At 42.3% G+C, this 21345-nt stretch overlaps 1 non-coding gene and 1 pseudogene across 1 annotated transcript; both read left to right on the forward strand.

The window, feature by feature from the left end:
* The first annotated feature begins 18123 nt into the window (after nucleotides 1-18123).
* Nucleotides 18124-18293, forward strand: LOC150092046 (U2 spliceosomal RNA; annotated as a pseudogene).
* A 932-nt stretch (nucleotides 18294-19225) lies between these two features.
* On the forward strand, nucleotides 19226-19426 carry LOC150092047 (U2 spliceosomal RNA). Its single transcript, XR_016550631.1, has one exon. It is a non-coding gene; the product is annotated as a U2 spliceosomal RNA (small nuclear RNA).
* The last annotated feature ends 1919 nt before the right edge of the window (nucleotides 19427-21345 follow it).

Consider the following 21345-nt stretch of genomic DNA (forward strand, 5'->3'; position numbering starts at 1 on the left):
CCTTCCCTCTAACCGTTAACAATTTCAAGGAGATTAAAAACGTTGTTGACCGCATTGGTCCACCCACCATCTTCACAGATGACTTCGAGACCTTCGGTCTCACATGGGGAGAATACAACTTCTTCAATATAAATAAAATAACCAAAAACAAACTGAAAATAGTAACAGGTCTCTCCGAGTCTGGTGCATCAGAAGTCCTGAAGGCCGTTAATGTTCTGTCCAAACTCGATGAGAAAGAGAGAACGGAGAAACTCCTTTCGTCACATTTCCAAAGTGAATAGGGACCTAAGTCCACAAGGATAAAGGAAGAAACACCCTGCAAACAAGGTTCGCTGCTTTTGCACCGAACTTAAACAGTCTAATCTCTAACGTTTCAAAAATTAAGCTTTAAATTTCTCTAGCACTAGGCCTATGAAGTGAAAACGGAGGCATACTTCAAACAAAACTTTTGTTATTAGGTTAAACTAGCTGGTCAACAGCGCCATAGAGGGAAGGTTTATCCTTCCCTTTAAAAGCTGTGTAAGGCAAATTAGTAGGACATAAGTTTACCCCCACATGTCGGGCTTTTCAGCCCGCTAACAGAAATGATGACGGGTAACCCGTGTACACTCTAAAAGTGATCGGTACTAGTCTGATCTGTGAGAAGTGCATTGTGTATTTCAGTTGCCAAAGCTTTATTAGCGGTAGCAGCTTTAATATCGATAGGGTTCCCTTTTTCGGGGGCCTAGATATTATAAGCTGCTATTAGGCTAATACCAAAGTGTAGTATCTGTTCTTAGAACGATACGCCCAAACCCCGGACTGGGGCAAGAACAAACACTGTTTTTTTTCAGAGACGAGCGTCGTTCCACTCATTGCACAGGCCTATCTGTCTGTAGATTCACTGTCCCCTCTGAACACTTTAGTGTCAGAGGTAGCCGGCAGGCTCCACCCGCCAAGAAGACCAGTGGTGGTGGTGTGTATCTTGTATACACACCAGGACAGGGGACCCACAGGCATAGACCTTGAGGGACTTCCTCGTAATCCCCCCATAACAGCTTCAGTTCCTCTGCCTATAATAAAGAGGAACTGTCCTACACTTGTTTAGGTCTTCCCCTACCATCCTAGCAAGATGCCCAACGATAGACTCACAAGATCGTTAACGGTTCGGTTTACTCTGAACAAAACAGTTAAACCTGAGGACTTTGCCGATGCCGTTGTGACTAGTGCTGGTATAGACAATGTTACCAACATTAATTGTTGGGATTACCAGAAAGGCTTATTTGAGGTCACAACTACAGACTATAAGACCAAAAATAATCTGACGGAAACGGGGATACAGTTAGATAACGACAAGTTTACAGCTACTGCCGTAGGTTCCATAGGATTTAAGTACGTTTACCTAAGGAAACTCCCTGCGGAAATTGATGATGCCACCCTCACAAAAGCATTCCAAGGTTATGGTAACGTTGTCGGTATAGTTCGTCCTGTGTTTGAAAAATATCCTAAAATCATTCAAGGTGACAGGGTTCATGTTAAAATACACATGTCCAAACCAGTGCCAAACTTTATAAATATCAAAGGCCACTTCGTAATGGTTAACTACTCTGGTATGGCCCGATTGTGCTCTAGATGTCAGATGAGTGGCCACATTGCAAGAGAATGCCCTGCTAATAGATGTGGGAACTGTGGTACAGTGGGCCACTCCCAACCAAGTTGCACAGCTCCATGCTCCAAATGTGGTAACATGTCTCATAGAAAGTTTCAGTGCACCACAACTACTCCATATTCTGCGTCAATAACAGACTTGCCACCTCTCAATACACCTCCAGCCACTGACACGAGCCCAAAGGAAAAGGCCGAAGGTGTACCCACTCCTCCAGATCCAGACAACAGTGCGAATGAAATCAGTACTGCCAGAAGAGAAAGTTGTTCGGTCCTTCCATCAGATAATGAGTTAGACAGTAACCAAGAAGTTGATCAAAGTAGTGCTGGCGAAAAAGAATCTTATTCCGGTCCTGCATTAGATAAGGAAGTAGACAGTATCCAACAGGCCGATCCAAGCCTTCCTACTATGACCAACGATGCTGTTATCGACACACCTAAGTCTAGTTTATTTGACGAGGAGTCTCTTACAGACTTCGCCGTTACCCTTCCAACCTGTACAAGGGAGAACGTGGCCCCTGACGATGGCTCTTGCTCTTCCTTCTCTGATAATGTACCCGTTGACAGTGATGATTCGGATGAATCCAATAAAATGTGTGTGGCAGATGATGAAAGCAGAGGATTCTTTGAAGACCCTCCCTCGGACTCATCTGAAGAGTGCAAGTATGTAGGATCAATAGTACAAGGTCAGAGTAATGATCCAGAACCAGTTCAGGATGAAACAGTCATGGATACAAGCGTTCCTACTGACATCGTCAGTAATACAAAAAGATCACACCCTAGCTCTAGTTCCTGCAGTACGGATGATGATGACGCACAAGGTACAGAACATAAAGGAAAAAAATCCAACAAAAAGTCGAAAAATAAACCACCCTCTTCCAAGCAACAGTAATGGACATACCCCTTAAGATTGTCACTCTTAACATTCAAGGGTTTAATGGTCTACATAAACAACAGTGGCTACATAACATCATGTCCGTCCAAAACTGGGACGTAATCCTTCTACAAGAGACCTTCATAAATAAATTACAAGCCATAAAAAACATAGAGAGAAAATTTGCGATTAAATCCTTTTGGAGCTTTGGGTCTAACAGAAGCAGAGGTGTAGGCATTCTTTTTAACTCCACTTTCAAGGGCCAAATCCTTTTCTCTCGAAGAGATCAAGACGGGAGAATCATTTCTGTACATACTAAAATTGACAACCTCTCCATTAAATTTGTAAATATATATGCTCCAAACGACAAAAAAGAAAGGAAAATCTTCCTGAACAGCCTCTATCCGTATTTAGTGGGGGAGTTTGAAGTCATCATGGGCGGAGATTTTAATTTCGTTATGGATACGCACCTAGACAAATCAGGAGGAGATCCCAACCAGGGTGACACTGGGAAATACCAACTGGGAGAAGTTTGTACCGAACTGAATCTTGCAGACAGCTGGTCTATTCTTTACCCAAATCATACGGCCACAACTTGGAGTTCGAGCAGAGGAGTTAACTCCAGACTAGACCGCTTCTACATCTCCCATAACCTCATACCCTATCTAGGACAAACCGCCATAGACAACTCTAGTCAATTAAAAAAAATTTCGGACCACTCTGCGGTAATAATGACTATGCATTTCCCCAACAATACTTTTCACGGTTCTGACCTCTGGAGATGCAATCCAACTTTATTAGAGGACAGCAGTATTCAAAAAGAACTCAACCAACTCATTTCAGACCTTATAGAAAAAAGGAACTCTGAAGATTTAGATACCTGGTGGGACAACCTGAAATTAGAATGCAAATTTAAACTTCAATCCCTTGCCGCTGAACTAAAATCCACTTCCAGAAGGCGAATATCACACCTATACAAGTTAATCAAAATCTTTCGGAATGGCAGTAATAACAACAATATACCCCAGATACAACATACCATTCAACAGTATAAAAATGAAATTGCACTCCTAGAACAAGATGACATCCAAACTCAAGCCTTAAAGGCCAGAATAAAAAAACTATCAGCAGAGAAACAGTTTACCCGAGTCTTCTACAACCAGATAAAAGATGACAGGAAAAATAACAATATCCAATCTATTAAATTCAATAATATAACTTCATCCTCAAGAGAACACGTTACTGAAGCCTTCACATCCTACTATTCCAACCTATATGCAGCCGAACCAGTGGATGATTCATTGTGGCCTCACCTCCTGGAATCGTCCCCTACCCTATCTGCACCTCAAAAGGATCTCTTGGACATACCTCTGATGTTAGAAGATTTAACAAAGGCACTAAAATCCTTCAAACTTCACTCAGCACCGGGCAGCGATGGTCTTCCCGTAGAATTTTATCGGAAATTCTGGCCCTCTCTCGGCCCCGCCTTACTTCTCACATTAGAATTTTGTACCAAACGTGGCGAGCTCTCAAAATCACAAAAAGAAGGCATTATCACTCTTGTTCCTAAGAAAGGGGCCCCAACAGAAGTCTCCAACTGGAGACCTATCACCTTACTTAATGTAGACTATAAAATCTTCGCAAAAAGCCTTTCTACCCGCCTTTCTCATGTATTATCTTCCATCATTTCGAATGGCCAAGCTTGTGCGGTCCCTGGCAGAGGCATGTCCCATAACACCCTTTTCCTCCGAGATGTTATCACCTATTTGAATTACAAGAAACTACCTGCAACAGTCATCACGCTAGACCAGAGTAAAGCGTTTGATCGTGTCTGCCACGACTTGCTGTTCCAGAAACTGTCAGCAAATGGAATTGGCCCATATTTCCTTCTCCAAATACAAACGCTATATCACAACCCGACCAGCAAGATCTCCATTAACAACACTCTGTCAGACCCAATTAGGATCTCCAGAGGAGTCAGACAAGGATGCCCACTATCTCCTACACTTTATATTCTCTACATTGAAATGCTTGCCACCCTTATCAGGCAAAACAGAGGAATCCAAGGAATCGAACTCCCCAACTTTGTAGGTTCTACATTAAAATGCCTTCTTTATGCAGATGATATTACCATCTTCATCCGCAGCGAACACTCCAAAGAGGGCCTAGCGAACTCCATCAATCTTTTTGGTAGAGCTTCCGGTGCAAAAATCAACCACCTAAAGTCGGCACAGTTGCCAATCGGTTTCTGGGAGGACATTAACTCACCAGTCCCTCCTATTAAAATACTAGGCCTTTGGTTTAACAACGAAAACTCCGCCTCAAACCAACAAGAACTCTTTGACAGATTAAAAAACATCAGTCAGAAGTGGAACTCTACACTCATTGATTACTGGAGCAGGGCACAAATTATTAAACAGCTCATGTGGCCCATCATTTCTTACCACCTATCACCTTTTATTGTCTCTTCATCTTGCCTTAAGCAGTGCGAATCTATTATGTTTCGATTCCTTTGGAAAGGGAAAATCGACAAAGTAAAAAGAATTAAGATGACCCGACCTCTACGAGAAGGGGGTCTTAACATCCCTCTGCTTCCAGAAGCTATCTCAGCACTTCAATTCTCTGAAAGTAAGAAAACCCTGTTGAACCCATCACACATTGGTAATGGTCTTGTTAAATACTGGCTTGGCTCTAGATATTGCAAAGTTCTTGGTCTTAATTACGTTGGTCCCCAAGCGATACTTCCTCCCAAGGAATACCATAATGTAATACAAACTCTGCAAACTCTCTCCTCACACCTTCAGGATCCAAACCTCTCTAACCTTAATAGAGAAAAAATATATTCCTTGTTAAGAAACTTAAAAGATCCGGATAACATATCTGAACAACAGCAAAACACATGGAAGAATAATACTCTCAACTTTTTATACAATACCAGGAAACAGCTAAATTTTAAAATTACCTACCAGATCCTTCCAGTAACACATAGAATCGCAAAATGGAATAGGTGGACGAGGGACAAATGTCCCTTCTGCGAAGAAAGGGAGACCATCACTCACCTATTTTATGACTGTTTTACAAGTCAAGCAATCTGGCGCTTGGTTGAGAACAAATTCAACATCCGCATTTCCTCAGACTTAGTACTATCATTGATAAACCTTCCTGTAACATTTTCCAAAATTCAACGCAAGCTTCTACTGTTTACCATCATAGAGTTCCGCTTCCACATCTGGAAGATTCGTAATGTAGTCTGTTTCCAGAAAAGTAGAAGAGGTCTCCCAGACATCATTAGGAGCTTCCGTGCAAGCCTCAAATTCTACCTACGGATGAAACTAGAAGAGCTAGGCCCAGATAACTTTAAAAGACAATGGTGCACACCAAGTACATTGTGCTATCTTTGGAACAATCAAATGAAGATTACAATCTAACCAGAGCTATATCCTTTTCAGTGAACTACCTGTTTCCCACTTCCTTTCACTAAGCTAACTGTCTTCTTAAATCTCTTAAACTAACGTAATATGTTGAAATTTTAACAGTAATCTACATGTATTGTATTATCTATGAACCAATGAAGTTCGTCACTGAGGTTCAGTATTACCTTAATGTATAATCTTTTTTTTCAGGTCTCATTAATTGTGTTTTAAGTTTACCCCCAAAGTCGGGCTTTTTAGCCCGCAGACAGAAATGATGACGGGTAACCCGAGTTCATTATTAAAGTGATCGGTACTAGTCTGATCTGTTCTTATCAGCTTAGTGGATCAGTGCTCTTAAAGTTTTCTAACTGGTTTACCAGCTTGGATATCGATAAGGTTCCCTTTTTAGGGAGCCTAGATATCATAAGCTGGTAGATCCAGACTAACACCAATTTGTAGTACCTGTTCTTTGAACAGTGCTACATAAACCCCGGACTGGGGCAAGATTAAACACTGTTTTTGCATTTCAGTGGTGAGAAATACCTTCTCACTGCACAGGCCTATCAGCCTGCAGACTCACTGTCCCCTCTGTTGTGTCAGAGGTAGTCGGCCTGACTCCACCCGCAAAGAAGACCAGGGTGGTTAGGTGTTTGTATTCCAACACCTAGGACGCGGGGTCTGCAAGTTTCAGACCTAGAGAGGTTCTCTCACCGAACCCTCCGTAACAATATCAGTCCCATCACTTTATAAGGTGGGAACTGCCCAACACTACAGTTCTTCCTTTATATAAGTGCTGCCTTCTATGAAGCATGAATTCTAAACTAAACAGAGACCTTACGGTCAGATTTACCTTTAATAAACAGGTACGACCAGAATTACTGGCGGACGCCATTTCAGATCAATATGGCGAAGAAATACCGACTAAACTTAAATCAATCAACTGTTGGAATTACCCAAAAGGTATGTACGAAATAACATCAAAGCTGTACACCACCAGAGACCAACTTATTGAGCAGGGACTTCTAATTGAAAATCAAAGATTTTTCCCCATGACTGTTGGTGGAGACACCATCAAATACATTTATCTCCACAGACTGCCTGCAGAGATCGATAAGGAAGCATTAAAGAAAGTCTTTTCTACCTATGGACAAATACTGGAAGTTGTTCGCCCTCACTTTGTGAAATATCCTCAAATTGAAAGAGGCGACAAGATACACCTTAAAATCAAATTAAAAAAATCCATTCCCAATTTTGTTGAAATTTGTGGCTACACAGTGATGGTCAACTACACAGGGATGACCAGGCTGTGTAGTCGTTGTAAAAAAGAAGGTCATCCAGCTAGAGATTGTTCCCTAAACAAATGTGGCAATTGCGCCCAAATTGGTCACTCACAGGTTACCTGCAAAGCTCCATGCAATCAATGTGGGAACTCCTCCCATTCCAAATTCCAATGTCAGAAATTTAACACATCTCTACTGTCTTTAGAAGAATTTCCTTCTCTTCCAAAAAAAGAAAGTATCAAACTAAAACCTTCTTCACCTCAAGTTCTTCAAAAAAGTCTTATCTCTGTAATAGAAGAAACTACAAAAGTTCCATCTTCATCTCTCACAGATTTAGATAATGCAGTCCTTGAAGATTCTCTTCCTTCCTCTACTTCTGAAGTGCAACAAGCCCCAGTTGAAAGGGAAAGGAATTGCTCAAAGCCCTCTACTACTCACGACTCTAAGGTATCTGAACAGTCCGACAGCACGCCAAGGCGCGATACGGTAGAAAAGTTTCCAACAGAGCTTCCTTGTCCACTTACAGGTCAAGATCCAACTGCCATGGTCTCCCTCTCAGAACCATCAGAAGAGGAGGAATCTTCATCTGATGAGGAAGATATGGAGCCCGAAATGTCTAAAAAAGAAGAAATTCAGATAACAACAGCAGTCGAGCCTACTGTTAGCAGCCCACAAGTACATGTTTCTAATGCGTCTATGCTCCCTCCAGAAAGTTTAATATTCATGTCACAACACCCAGGTAAACGCCCAGGTAGCGTGATTGGCGAAGAGCCAAAGAAACAAAGATCAGAAGTTCATAAGGTAACACCTGAAACACCAAAACGTTTAGAGAGTCCTATAAGAAGTCCTCCTAATGAATTTATCAACTATAAATTTAACGCAGAAGTCATACTCATGAAACATATAACCAAAACAACCTCCTTTACAAAGTTGATTGAAACAATTGGAAAACCAGTGATATTTATTTCAGGTCCTAGAACACTAGGTTTTAAATCAAATAGACAATTTAAGTGACTTTACTAAATATATATTGAACCGGCTACCCGAGATGAGCAGGTGGCTTCGCAATGAAATAGGTTTTGCTCTGTATCGTATTGGTTTGGATCCTCAAGAGGTATTTTGGAATAAAGTCATGAATTTAAAAGGCAATGTCAAATACTTTAAAAAGCTAGATAACCCAAGTTCGTCCCTCCTTGCACCTGTATTGACGTTGGAGGAGAGGGCCCAGTTTGACTCCCCTGGATGGTAACACATCAATTTCTTCTACTGTTTTAGATAGGTTCTTCCTTTTAAAATTTTAAGTACTCTTAAAACTTTCTAGAACTATTAAAAGTTAAATATTTAGATTTCTTTAAAGGTCAATTACTATAGAAAACTTACTGCCACCTCGTGAGCGTGGAGAATTTTCTCCACTTCACGAAAGGCAAGTTTTGACCAAAAGTTACTTAGCAAAAAACAAGTTTAAATTTTTTACCTTTTCCTTTAAATTTAAATTTAAAGTTTAATAAAGTTATTTCGAGGTATCCAAAATATAGATATATAGTTTCTTTTATATATAAAATATCATCGAGGTTTTTACTGCCACCTCGTGGGAGTGGGGATATTTTCTACACCCCACGAAAGGCAGGTTTAGTTCAAAAGGTAGTAGGCTAGTGACTTCTAGTGGATTCTAGCATCCACTAGCCTTGAAAGTTTGTCCACATTTCAGAAGAGCTGTTTAGCTCTTGACAGAAATGATGACTGGGCAAAAATTTCCTAATGTGATCATCTAGGTACTAGTCTGATCTGTGAGAAGTGCATTGTGTATTATAGTTGCCAAAGCTTTATTAGCGGTAGCAGCTTGAATATCTACAGGGTTCCCTTTTTCGGGGGCCTAGATATTATAGGCTGCTATTAGGCTAATACCAAAGTGTAGTATCTGTTCTTAGAACAATACGACCAAAACCCCGGACTGGGGCAAGAACAAACACTTGTTTTTTTCAGTGGTGAGGCTTGATCCCTCATTACACAGGCCTACCTGCCTGTGAATTCACTGTCCCCTCTGTTCACTTCAGTGACAGAGGTAGCCGGCAGGCTCCACCCGCCAAGAAGACCAGTGGTGGTGGTGTGTATCGTATATGCACACCAGGACAGGGGACTCACAGGTATAGACCTAGAGGGACTTCCTCGCAAACCCCCCCGTAACAGCTTCAGTTCCACCGCCTTCCACCTATAAGGTGCGAACTGTCCAACACTAAAGGATAGGACAAACTCTTGGGAGTGGGACTAGGGCTAGGCCCGCCCTCCCTCTACAATGACGTCTATTGCAAAGTCTAGGGATCTAACCGTTAGGTTTACCCTAAACAAGACTGTGAATCCAGAAGATCTTGCTGAGGCTCTTTCCACCGTTATCGATGTTGATCACATCCGCAACATCAATTGTTGGGACTTCTTTAAGGGCCTCTATGAGGTAACACTTAAATATCACGTTACCAAGGACAAGTTAGTCGACAAAGGAATTGACCTAAATGGTGTGCATTTCCATCCCACACCTTTAAAGAATGACAAAATAAAGTATGTCTACCTTAAGAGACTACCTGCCGAGATCTCGGACGAGACCCTTAAATCCACCTTCCAACAGTATGGGACCGTCCACTCCATCCACAGATCTCATATGAAGAAATTTCCAAACATTGAGCTTGGTGACAAAATATATTTGAAGATCGAGATGACCAAAACCATCCCAAATTTTGTCTCCATACAAGGCTATTATGTTATGGCCAGCTACAGCGGCATGGTCAAGCTCTGTAGACGTTGCCATCTCGGCGGCCACACATCTATAGACTGCCCCAAAACAAAATGTGGGAACTGCGGCGTCATAGGCCACTCCCAGCCAAAGTGCACAGCACCTTGCAGCCTGTGCGGGAAAGATCACAAGAGGTACGAGTGTACGATGGGGAATGCCACCACATCCCCGGAAGATTTTCCACCACTTCCAAATAAAGTTCCTGTTACACCTACAAGTATAGTGCCGACTCTCCCAGTCGAAGAAGACAATATAGTACCATCGGACAGTATCTCTATACCTTCTATCAGCGATATCCCTTCCACTACAGCAGAAGTAGATAACACAGTACCCTCAGAGTTTACCTCCATCCCTTCCGCAATAACACCAATAGACCCAGGTCATTCAGCCTCAGGAAGCCTTTCAGCTTTGAACTGGGGATCTGATAACGAGGATCTCTCGGAAGAGGACTTTAAAGAACATACCCCTAAACCTCCAACCTGGAGCAACATCGTCGCCCAAGGTATAAAAAAACGCCCTGGCAGCACAAAACAAAGCAAGGGAAAAAAGACCAAGCAAGATAAAGGGACGTCCTCTGAAGAAGATGACGACCTGGAACCCATGTCCTTCCCTCTAAATGTAAATCATGTAGAGAAAATCAGCAATGTAATAGACTCCCAAGGTCCACCCTACATCGTGACCAAGGATCACAAGACCTTCGGAGTCAGTTGGGGAGCATCATCATTCCCCAACATTAAGAGAATTACCAAGAACCAATTAAAGATCATCCCAGAATTGACAGACGCAGGTATTACAGAGGTCCACAGGGCAATCACCGCATTAGCCAACTTAGATGAGCGAGAACTAATAGAAAAGCTTCTGTGCCTGTAAATATAGGAAGAAACACCCTGTAGATAAGGTTGACTATACTTCTGTCAATCCTTTTAAACCAAAAAATTTAAAACAAATTTATTTTCGGAATATTTCTAATATAATGCCTAGGAAGTGTAAACTGAGGCAACCATCACCATAGTTATGTAGTTAAGTTACATTAGCTGGTCTACTGCACCATAGAGAGAAGTCTCCGTACTTCCCTCTAAAAAGCAGAGTCAGGCAAAAATTTTTTAAAATAAGTTTTAAGTTTACCCCAACTCGGGCTTTTTAGCCCGCATACAGAAATGATGACGGGTAACCCGAATATACTCTTAAAGTGATCGGTACTAGTCTGATCTGTTCTGAGCGAAATTTTTGATTCTTGGCCATTAGGCTATGACCAAAGTGTAGTATCTGTATTTCGTCGAATGTTCCAGAAGTTAGCCGTTCCTGACGTCGTGATAGAGAGCTCCAGTTGCCAGATCATCAGCAGAATAGTCCAGGATTCCAGTGCCATATCAGGAGAACCTGAGGGAAAGCTCCAGCTCATTGTGAGGATTCAGTCGGAAAATTTTGGTAAGATTGTTTTTCGATATTTCTTTGGGTGTCATTTAAATTGTAGTAAGGTTTTTTTCCCTGGGGAGCCATGACCTCCTTTTTACCAAGAGTCAGAACCCTCGGGTTTGAAATAGACCCAGAAACGGAGAAAAAAGCCTTAGCGAAAGCTCTTATAGAACAGATTGGTACCGAAAACATACTCGGGTTCACCCCATATGGTTCAGGTCGATACCAAGTAGTCGTAAAGAATATAGAATCCAGGGACAAATTAGTACAAGGTCTGAAATGTCAAGAGAAAACAATCTATCCTTTCGTTGTTGGAAACATCCTAAAACCGATAAGGATAGAAAGATTTCCTGTCGAATATCTTGAAGATGGTACAGAGATAATCAGGAAAATTTTCTCCCAATATGGAACCGTAAGCAACATAAAAGCTGCAGATGATGAGGACTTCCCCGAGTGGAAAACGGGTGAGGTAACTTTCCTCCTCGATATGAAGATGGAAGTCCCAAACTTTGTCCTTTTAGGCTCCACCAGGGTAGTAGTTAACTATCCTGGTGTCAAGAAGCAATGTTTTAAATGTAGTTCCATGGGGCACTTAAGCGCTGCTTGCCCAAGGAACAAATGTAAAAATTGTACAACGGGCACCCACTCCTTAGAACAGTGCAAAGCACCCTGCAGAAAGTGCGGTGATGAAGAGCACAAAATAGACGTCTGCCCCCAGAAATCATATGCCGAAAGAATGGGAGGTGCCATTATGCCGAATAGCATAGCAAAGGAAGTCCTCCCAATTTTGACAGCTACTATAGAGGAAACCCCAAAAGAATCCAACCATGAAGAAAAAGAAGTAAAAAGCAAAGAATTAAATGGAAAAGAAACAGAAGTAGAGAACATGTATTCAGAAGAAACTGAAATTGTTGGAGAATCTGAAGAAGAAACAGAAGTAGATGAGATCCAACAAATCGTAGATGATGACGACACTGCCATCAAGTATGTTGGAGAATTACTTGCTGCAAAGTTTGGAGGGAGAAGACAAATCTCCAAAAGAATTCAAGAGGATTCCCCTTGTCTTTTCCTAAATTTGATAACAGGCAGCAAGAAGCCAGGGCTCATATGGGGAGACCTTATGATCCAGGATATCACAGCAATGACCGAAAAAGATTTATACAAAATGCCAAACTATTCTGAATATGAGAAGAAATAGATATATAAGAACCTTACCACGTTAATGGCATCTAAAGATTTGATCCGAAATTTGGAGAAAGAATATCCAAAAATAGTTGCCAATAATAAGAAGAAGTGGAGAAACTATTAGAACCCGAGCAGCGAAGGCAAACTCCAAAGCGGTGTGGGTCCTTAGGGAACTGCATCACTCGGGCAAGGTTCCTCCACCTCTCTAAACCACCTTTGCACCATTTAAATAGGTATGTAATTTTAGTATTAAGATTGTTTCAGAATAATAATTTATCCAAAATTTTAGTTTACCACTTAAGTATATCCTGTTCGCCGTGCACTCCACGGGCAAACCCAAATAAATTGGGGTGGACTGCACGGTGAACAGAGGCTAGGCAAGGGACTGGTACCCTTTACTAGCCAGATCCTCAACCAAAGTTTTAATAAGATCCCACCCATCCCACCCTCTTCAGTACCAATTTTTTCAACTTTCCTATAGTCTTGTATCTTCGAGACCATAAGATTCAACAGGATTCCCAGGCCTGCAAAGTCTATAGACCCTCTCTGCTCAAAACAGTGGCAAGAGAGGGCTAGGACGAAACAGGCCAATGGGAATTTCATAGAACCAGAATGGTGAACCACAAAAGGAACAGGGTACGGTTAAAGAGGTGGAAGCGGAGGCTGACACTTCGATAACTGTACTCATACAATGAGTACGCCTTCCACTGGCCTTGGCTAAGTCATGCCCTGGTCATGGAAGGCGGCTAACGATTGGTTAGGTATTTGAACAACTCAAAGTACTCAAACAAAATCTGTTCTTATCAGCTTTTGGTGGATCAGTGCTCTTAAAGTTTTTCTAACTGGTTTACCAGCTTGGATATCGATAAGGTTCCCTTTTTAGGGAGCCTAGATATCATAAGCTGGTAGATCCAGACTAACACCAATTTGTAGTACCTGTTCTTTGAACAGTGCTACATAAACCCCGGACTGGGGCAAGATTAAACACTGTTTTTGCATTTCAGTGGTGAGAAATACCTTCTCACTGCACAGGCCTATCAGCCTGCAGACTCACTGTCCCCTCTGTTGTGTCAGAGGTAGTCGGCCTGACTCCACCCGCAAAGAAGACCAGGGTGGTTAGGTGTTTGTATTCCAACACCTAGGACGCGGGGTCTGCAAGTTTCAGACCTAGAGAGGTTCTCTCACCGAACCCTCCGTAACAATATCAGTCCCATCACTTTATAAGGTGGGAACTGCCCAACACTACAGTTCTTCCTTTATATAAGTGCTGCCTTTTATGAAGCATGAATACTAAACTAAACAGAGACCTTACGGTCAGATTTACCTTTAATAAACAGGTACGACCAGAATTACTGGCGGACGCCATTTCAGATCAATTTGGCGAAGAAATACCGACTAAACTTAAATCAATCAACTGTTGGAATTACCCAAAAGGTATGTACGAAATAACATCAAAGCTGTACACCACCAGAGACCAACTTATTGAGCAGGGACTTCTAATTGAAAATCAAAGATTTTTCCCCATGACTGTTGGTGGAGACACCATCAAATACATTTATCTCCACAGACTGCCTGCAGAGATCGATAATGAAGCATTAAAGAAAGTCTTTTCTACCTATGGACAAATACTGGAAGTTGTTCGCCCTCACTTTGTGAAATATCCTCAAATTGAAAGAGGCGACAAGATACACCTTAAAATCAAATTAAAAAAATCCATTCCCAATTTTGTTGAAATTTGTGGCTACACAGTGATGGTCAACTACACAGGGATGACCAGGCTGTGTAGTCGTTGTAAAAAAGAAGGTCACCCAGCTAGGGATTGTTCCCTAAATAAATGTGGCAATTGCGCCCAAATTGGACACTCACAGGTTACCTGCAAAGCTCCATGTAATCAATGTGGGAACTCCTCCCATTCCAAATTCCAATGTCAGAAATTTAACACATCTTTACTGTCTTTGGAGGAATTTCCTTCTCTTCCCAAAAAAGAAAGTATCAAACTAAAACCTTCTTCACCTCGAGTTCTTCAAGAAAGTCTTATCTCTGTAATAGAAGAAACTTCCAAAGTTCCACCTTCATCTCTCACAGACTTAGATAATGCAGTCCTTGAAGATTCTCTTCCTTCCTCTACTTCTGAAGTGCAACAAGCCCCAGTTGAAAGGGAAAGGAATTGCTCAAAGCCCTCTACTCCTCACGATTCTAAGGTATCTGAACAGTCCGACAGCACGCCAGGGCGTGATATTGTGGAAAAGTTTCCAACAGAGCTTCCTTGTCCACTTACAGGACAAGATCCAACTGCCATGGTCTCCCTCTCAGAATCATCAGAGGAGGAGGAATCTTCATCTGATGAGGAAGATATGGAGCCCGAAATGTCTAAAAAAGAAGAAACTCAGATAACATCAGCAGTAGAGCCTACTGTTAGCAGCCCACAAGTACAAGATTCTAGTGCGTCTATGCTTCCTCCAGAAAGTTTAATATTCATGTCACAACACCCAGGTAAACGCCCAGGTAGCGTGATTGGCGAAGAGCCAAAGAAACAAAGATCAGAAGTTCATAAGGTAACACCTGAAACACCAAAACGTTTAGAAAGTCCTATAAGAAATCCTCCTAGTGAATTTATCAACTATAAATTTAACGCAGAAGTCATAATCATGAAACATATAACCAAAACAACCTCTTTTACAAAGTGGATTGAAACAATTGGAAAACCAGTGATATTTATTTCAGGTCCTAGAACACTAGGTTTTAAATGGGGCAATTGCCAAATAGACAATTTAAGCGACTTTACTAAATATATGCTTGACTTGCCATCCGAGATGAGCAGGTGGCTTCGCAATGAAATAGGTTTTACTCTGTTTCGTATTGGTTTGGATCCTCAAGAGGTATTTTGGAATAAAGTCATGAATTTAAAAGGCAATGTCAAATACTTTAAAAAGCTAGATAACCCAAGTTCGTCCCTCTTGGCACCTACACCGACGATGGAGGAGAGGAGCCAGTGGGACACCCCTGGATGGTAACACATCAATTTCTTCTACTGTTTTAGATATGTTCTTCCTTTTAAAATTTTAAGTACTATTAAAGCTTTCTAGATTTATTAAAAGTCAAATATTTAGATTTCTTTAAAGGTAAATCATTATATGAATCAATATAGACTTACTTCCACCTCGTGAGCGTGGAGAAATGTTTCTCCACCTCACGAAAGGCAGGTTTTTGACCAAAAGTTAGTTAGCCAAAGACAAGTTTATCTTTACTCTTTCCTTTAAATTTAAATTTAAAGTTAATAAAGTCCTTTTGAGGTATCCAAAATATAGATATATAGTTTCTTTTACATATAAAATATTATCGAGGTTTTTACTGCCACCTCGTGGGAGTGGGGATATTTTCTACACCCCACGAAAGGCAGGTTAGTTCAAAAGGTAGTAGGCTAGGGATTTCTAGTGGATTCTAGCATCCACTGGCCTTAAAAGTTTGTCCACATTTCAGAAGAGCTGTTTAGCTCTTGACAGAAATGATGACTGGGCAAAAATCTCCTAATGTGATCATCTAGGTACTAGTCTGATCTGTGCTTATCAGCTTTTGTAGTTGTGAAAGTGCCTTTTTTTATTGGTGCTGGCAGCTTAGATAGCTTTAGGGTTTCCACCTGGAAACCTGGTTATTGTAAGCTGCTGGGCTAATATCATACTGTAGCATCTGTTCATAGAGGCTTGATATCAGTGTGTGGGTTTCTCTGAAACTCTTGGTTTCAAGTCCCGTGAACAGACTACAGTATAAACCCCGGACAGGGGCAAGGACAAACACTTGGTAGTGGTGGGATCAGGGCTAGGCCCCCCCCCCTCCCTAATATGACGCCACCAAAATTCGATCGTGGCCTAACCGTTCGGTTCGCTTTCCAAAAAAGCGTTGACCCAGCAGAGCTAGCTGATGCTATAGCTTGTGCCGTAGATCCATTTCGTCTCGCCAACATCAATTGCTGGGACTTTTATAAGGGCCTCTACGAGGTAACCTGCTTAGACCTCCTAACCAAAGATACACTAATAGAAGAAGGCATAGTCTTAAATGGTGAGCGTTATCATCCTACTCCCATCAAGACTGATAACATCAGGTATGTGTATTTAAAAAGACTCCCAGCTGAAATTACAGATGAAAGTCTTAAAAACACCTTTAAACAGTATGGGATCGTAGAATCCATCCACAGATCCCATTTCACCAAGTATCCAAATATTGAGATTGGAGATAAAATCCACCTCAAGATTAAAATGACCAAGAATATCCCTAACTTCATTAACATCCAGGGATATACTATCATGACTTCATACTCAGGTATGACTAAAGTATGTAGCCGTTGCCGTCAGAGCGGACATACAGCCAAAGACTGCCCAAAGAATAAATGTGGCAACTGTGGTACCATTGGCCACTCTCAACTTACCTGCACACAACCCTGCAGTTTATGCTCTAACATCGAACATCGTAGATTCCAATGTACTAAAGGCAGCGTTGCAAAGTCTCCTGAGGACTTCCCTCCTCTGCCCAATACAGTTCCTAAGGATACTACTACAGTACCATCAGTAGTCTCAAAGCCAAGTGAAGAAGTTGAGGTTCCTCCTCCTTCTCACAACACTGTTTCTCCTCCTTCTCACAGTCCTGTTAAATCTTTATCAGATGATATCTCCGATATTATTGAGATAGAGCAAGATTCTGTTCAACAACCAAAAAAACATAAGAAAAAAATAAAAAAACTCAATTCGAGTTCGGAGAATGAGGAGTCCTCCGAAGAAGACGTTAACAGTAAAAACCTCAAAAAACCTCAAAACGCCTTCATGGAGTGAAATAGTTTCCAAAGGCTTAAAAAAACGTCCAGGAAGCGTTCAACTGAACCCTGGTAAGAAAACCAAACAAAATACGGAGGAATCATCCGATGAAGAAGATAAAGAAAAACCCATGTTTATCCTTTTACAAACTAATCAACCCACAGAAATTCAAAATGTTGTAAACATCAGAGGACCACCACTCATTTTCTCTCAAGACTATGGGATTTTCGGGTTTAGTTGGGGAGACATTTCCTTCGCCAACATCAAAAAGATTACTAAGAACCAGTTAAAGGTAATTCCAGATTTAACAGAAAGTGGAAAAACAGAGATATATAAAGCATTATCCAAATTCGCCAACCTAGATGAAAGGGAACAATTTGACAAATTGTTTTCAACACCACAAGTTCAAATTCAAAAACTTCTGTAGGAAGAAACACCCTGTTATTGTTATATACGTAGTGACCATTTACGGTCACCCACATAACCTATTTGTTTAAATTTTTTAAATTTTTAAAAGCCAATGACGTCATGTACCGAGGCAACAACCACAAGTTTTATTATTAGGATCATTAGCTGGTATACTGCAACCTAGAGGGAAGGTTTCTACTTCCCTCTAAATGCAGGTTAAGAAAATTTTATTATAAGTTTACCCTTCCAAAGTCGGGCTTTTTAGCCCGCAACAGAAATGATGACGGGTAACACCGTGTACACTCTTAAAGTGATCGGTACTCGACTGATCTGTTCTTATCAGCTTAATATCTGATACGGAGGTCCATCGGACCCCAAGATGTTAAACTGATTTTTGGAACTCGGCGGAATGCTCGGGGCTCGCTCCACGTCTGCCACGAGTTGCTCTGGCCTTGCACTACCCCCAGAGTCGGCTCATTATATCGAAACCAAAAAGAAGGCGGGATGATCGCACCGGCACCCATACAGAGCGGAGTGAGTCTTCCGCCCGGCTGTCTTTGAGACCCGGTTCCAGGGCGCTTCTCCCAAGATGAAGGGCAGCCACTCCGAAACACGTCGCAAAACTTTCGACGTCGCTGTTATCTTTGTGACCCGGGTCGAGCCCGGTTCCTGTGAGACGAAGGGAAGCCACTCCAAACACACCGCAAGAATTTCGACGTCACGTGACTCATAAGAGTTGTGCTCGCTGCTACACGAAAAGACCAAAATAAAAAAAACAAACACCAAAGCTCGCTGATGTAGGTAGGGGGGCGGGGAGGCGTTTTTTATTGTTTTCATGTGTACTATATACCCGCCATGTCTTTTTATTGTTTTCATGTGTACTATATACCCGCCATGTCTTTTTTTGTATTCATGTGTAGTATACAACCGCCATGTCTTTTTTTGTTTGTCTGTGTATTACATTGCCCCGGCGCGTCTAATAACGACCTGCAAATGCAACACCGCGAAGCGTGTTGCTCTAGCCCATTTCCTCTACCGAAAACGCTAAAACGAATCGCGGGGGGGGGGGGGGGGGATCGTCGAGAAGTTTGAGTTGGCGTCTACCAACAAGATGGGATTTGCTGTAGATATAGGCGTGCTGATGAAAGTACGGGTTCTGATTGGAAGGGCTGGCCTTGCATCGCCACTTCTTCAGATCAGAGTCACTTTATGAGCCCCAGGCTTCCACGCAACGGGTGCAACTTTAGGACCCGGGTCGAGCCCGCTTCCTACAGCGATCGCAAGGACGAAGGAGCCGTCTCGGTAGGCGTCGCCTCCAGAAGACCTTGAAAGCCTCTCTGAAAGAAGCAGACCGCACACCCCCGGCGTGCGGTCATCGCAGGGGAAGACCTCCTTCTTCCGGACCGCGGGTCGTTATCGCTTCTCGGCCTTTTGGCTAAGATCAAAGTGTAGTATCGGTTCTGTGTCGACTAACGTGAATTGCAGCTCTACCAAGGACTTTTGCAGACTTGTTCCGAAGTTTCGTTTTCTGAAGATAAAGAAGTGCCTGGATCTCGCCCCACGACTGCGACGATCTGCTCTAGTGAAGGACTACCTCGTGGATCAGCTCGCTCCGGTGCCGTGACGTCATCGGTCCAGTTCCTGACCGGCCATCGGCTCGGCCTGGCGCACTGGACTGCGCCGACGCGGACGTCTGAGGGGCTCCTAGGGTAAGACCTTCTTTTTTCTCTTGACCACCCTAAGTTTAGTGGGTTTTCCCCCAACCCATAGAGCTATGACCTCTTTTTCACCAAGAGTCAGAACCCTCGGGTTCGAAGTGGACAGTGCTATTGACAGGAGAGCATTCGCCAAAAGTATAATAGAATGCGTTGGAGCAGACAACATTTCTGGCTTCACCCCCTACGGGGGGGGGAGGTATCAGGTTGTCTGCATGAATGTGGCAACACGTGAACAACTAATGAAAGGAATAGAGTGCCAAGGGAAAATATTTCATCCTTTCCTGGTAGGCAGCTTTTCCAAAAAAGTGAGGATAGACCGGTTCCCCTTAGAATATCTAGAGGAAGATACAGACATCATTTATAAGGTCTTCTCTAAGTGGGGAGCCATAAGAGACATACAAATCGGTAGGGATGCTGACTTCCCCCAATGGAAATCAGGAGAAGTCACCTTCTCTATTATGATGAAGGACGAAATTCCTAACTTTGTGAAGATCGGGTCAGCCAGGGTAATGGTTAGCTACCCTGGCGTAAAGCGTCAATGTTTTAAGTGCGGTGCACTCACACATCTCGCGGCTCAGTGCCCTAAAATTAGATGCAGTAATTGCCTCACAACAGGCCATAACTTGGACAAATGTCAGTCTGACTGCCTAAAATGCGGCGAAAAAAATCATAAAGTGGACACCTGTCCAGCCAGAAACTTTGCAGAGAGGATGGGAGGCACTATTGTGCCTACCACTCCAACATCAGGGAACAACAGCAGTTGCAAAGATGACTTCCCAACTCTGAAGGCAGCACATGAAATGGCAACAGCCGCCACATGCGAAATGCCAACAAAAGAAGCCACCAAGAAAGAGGAGAATCCAACTGACAGCCAAAACGCCATCGCAGATAAGGAAGAAAAGAATCAGGAAAAAAGCTCTACTGCCACAGTAGAGGAACCAATAGTAGAGATGGAAAGTGAAGAGGCCACCCAAAAAAGGCCAGGTAGCCCTACAGAAGACAATGTTAAAAAACAAAAACCAGGGTGCCCGAAAGTAGCAGAGACGAGTGAAACAACGGTTCCATATGCAAAAGCAAACACATTGCTTTTGCATTTGCTTAAAGACCTCGAACTGGAAAAGATCATGCGTGGGGGTATAGAAGCATTTGGGGATGTTCTGCTCACATTGACAGGGAAGAAAGGGCCCAAGGTTGTCAGTGCTGAGTGGAGTGATTACTATATCGAGGATATAGATGAAATAACCCCTGAACAAATTAATGAGTTCATTGACGCGAACGACCCTGTGGGTTTGGCCCTATACAGGGGCTTGTATAACCTGAACTATAAACGAGGAGAACAGTTAGTGGAACTTATACTAACGGCCCACAACAAAAGACAACAGGAGGGATCAAGCAGTGATTAGGAAAAAAAAAAAAAAAAAAAAAAAAAAAAAAAAAAAAAAAAATTAGTGTGTTTAGAATATTTAGTACTAAGGGCCGGCGAACCCGAGAACCTGGGCGGCGAAGGCTTACTGCGAGGCGGTGCAGCTCCTTGTGGGTTGCATCACTCGGGCCGGGCTCGCCCCCCCCTGTTCAAAATTCCAAATTTGTATGTATGACAGTGGAAACATATGTGTATAAGTATAAAGTAAATGTGTGTGTATAAATGTATATGTGTATAAGTATAAGTGTGTGTATAAGTGCATATGTATGTATGAGTCCTCTTTCATTTGTTTTTTCACCCACTTTCCTTGGACAGCCACCTGAAGAGGTGACTGGCCAGGGAAAGCTGAAAAAGAACGGATGGAGGGAGGAAATGTCAGAGATCTGCTTGGTTT

This window comes from Typopeltis vanoorti, unplaced genomic scaffold (genome assembly GCF_054136105.1).
Source record: "Typopeltis vanoorti isolate ZY-2024b unplaced genomic scaffold, IOZ_Tvanoo_1.0 HiC_scaffold_992, whole genome shotgun sequence".
Classification (NCBI taxonomy): domain Eukaryota; kingdom Metazoa; phylum Arthropoda; class Arachnida; order Uropygi; family Thelyphonidae; genus Typopeltis; species Typopeltis vanoorti.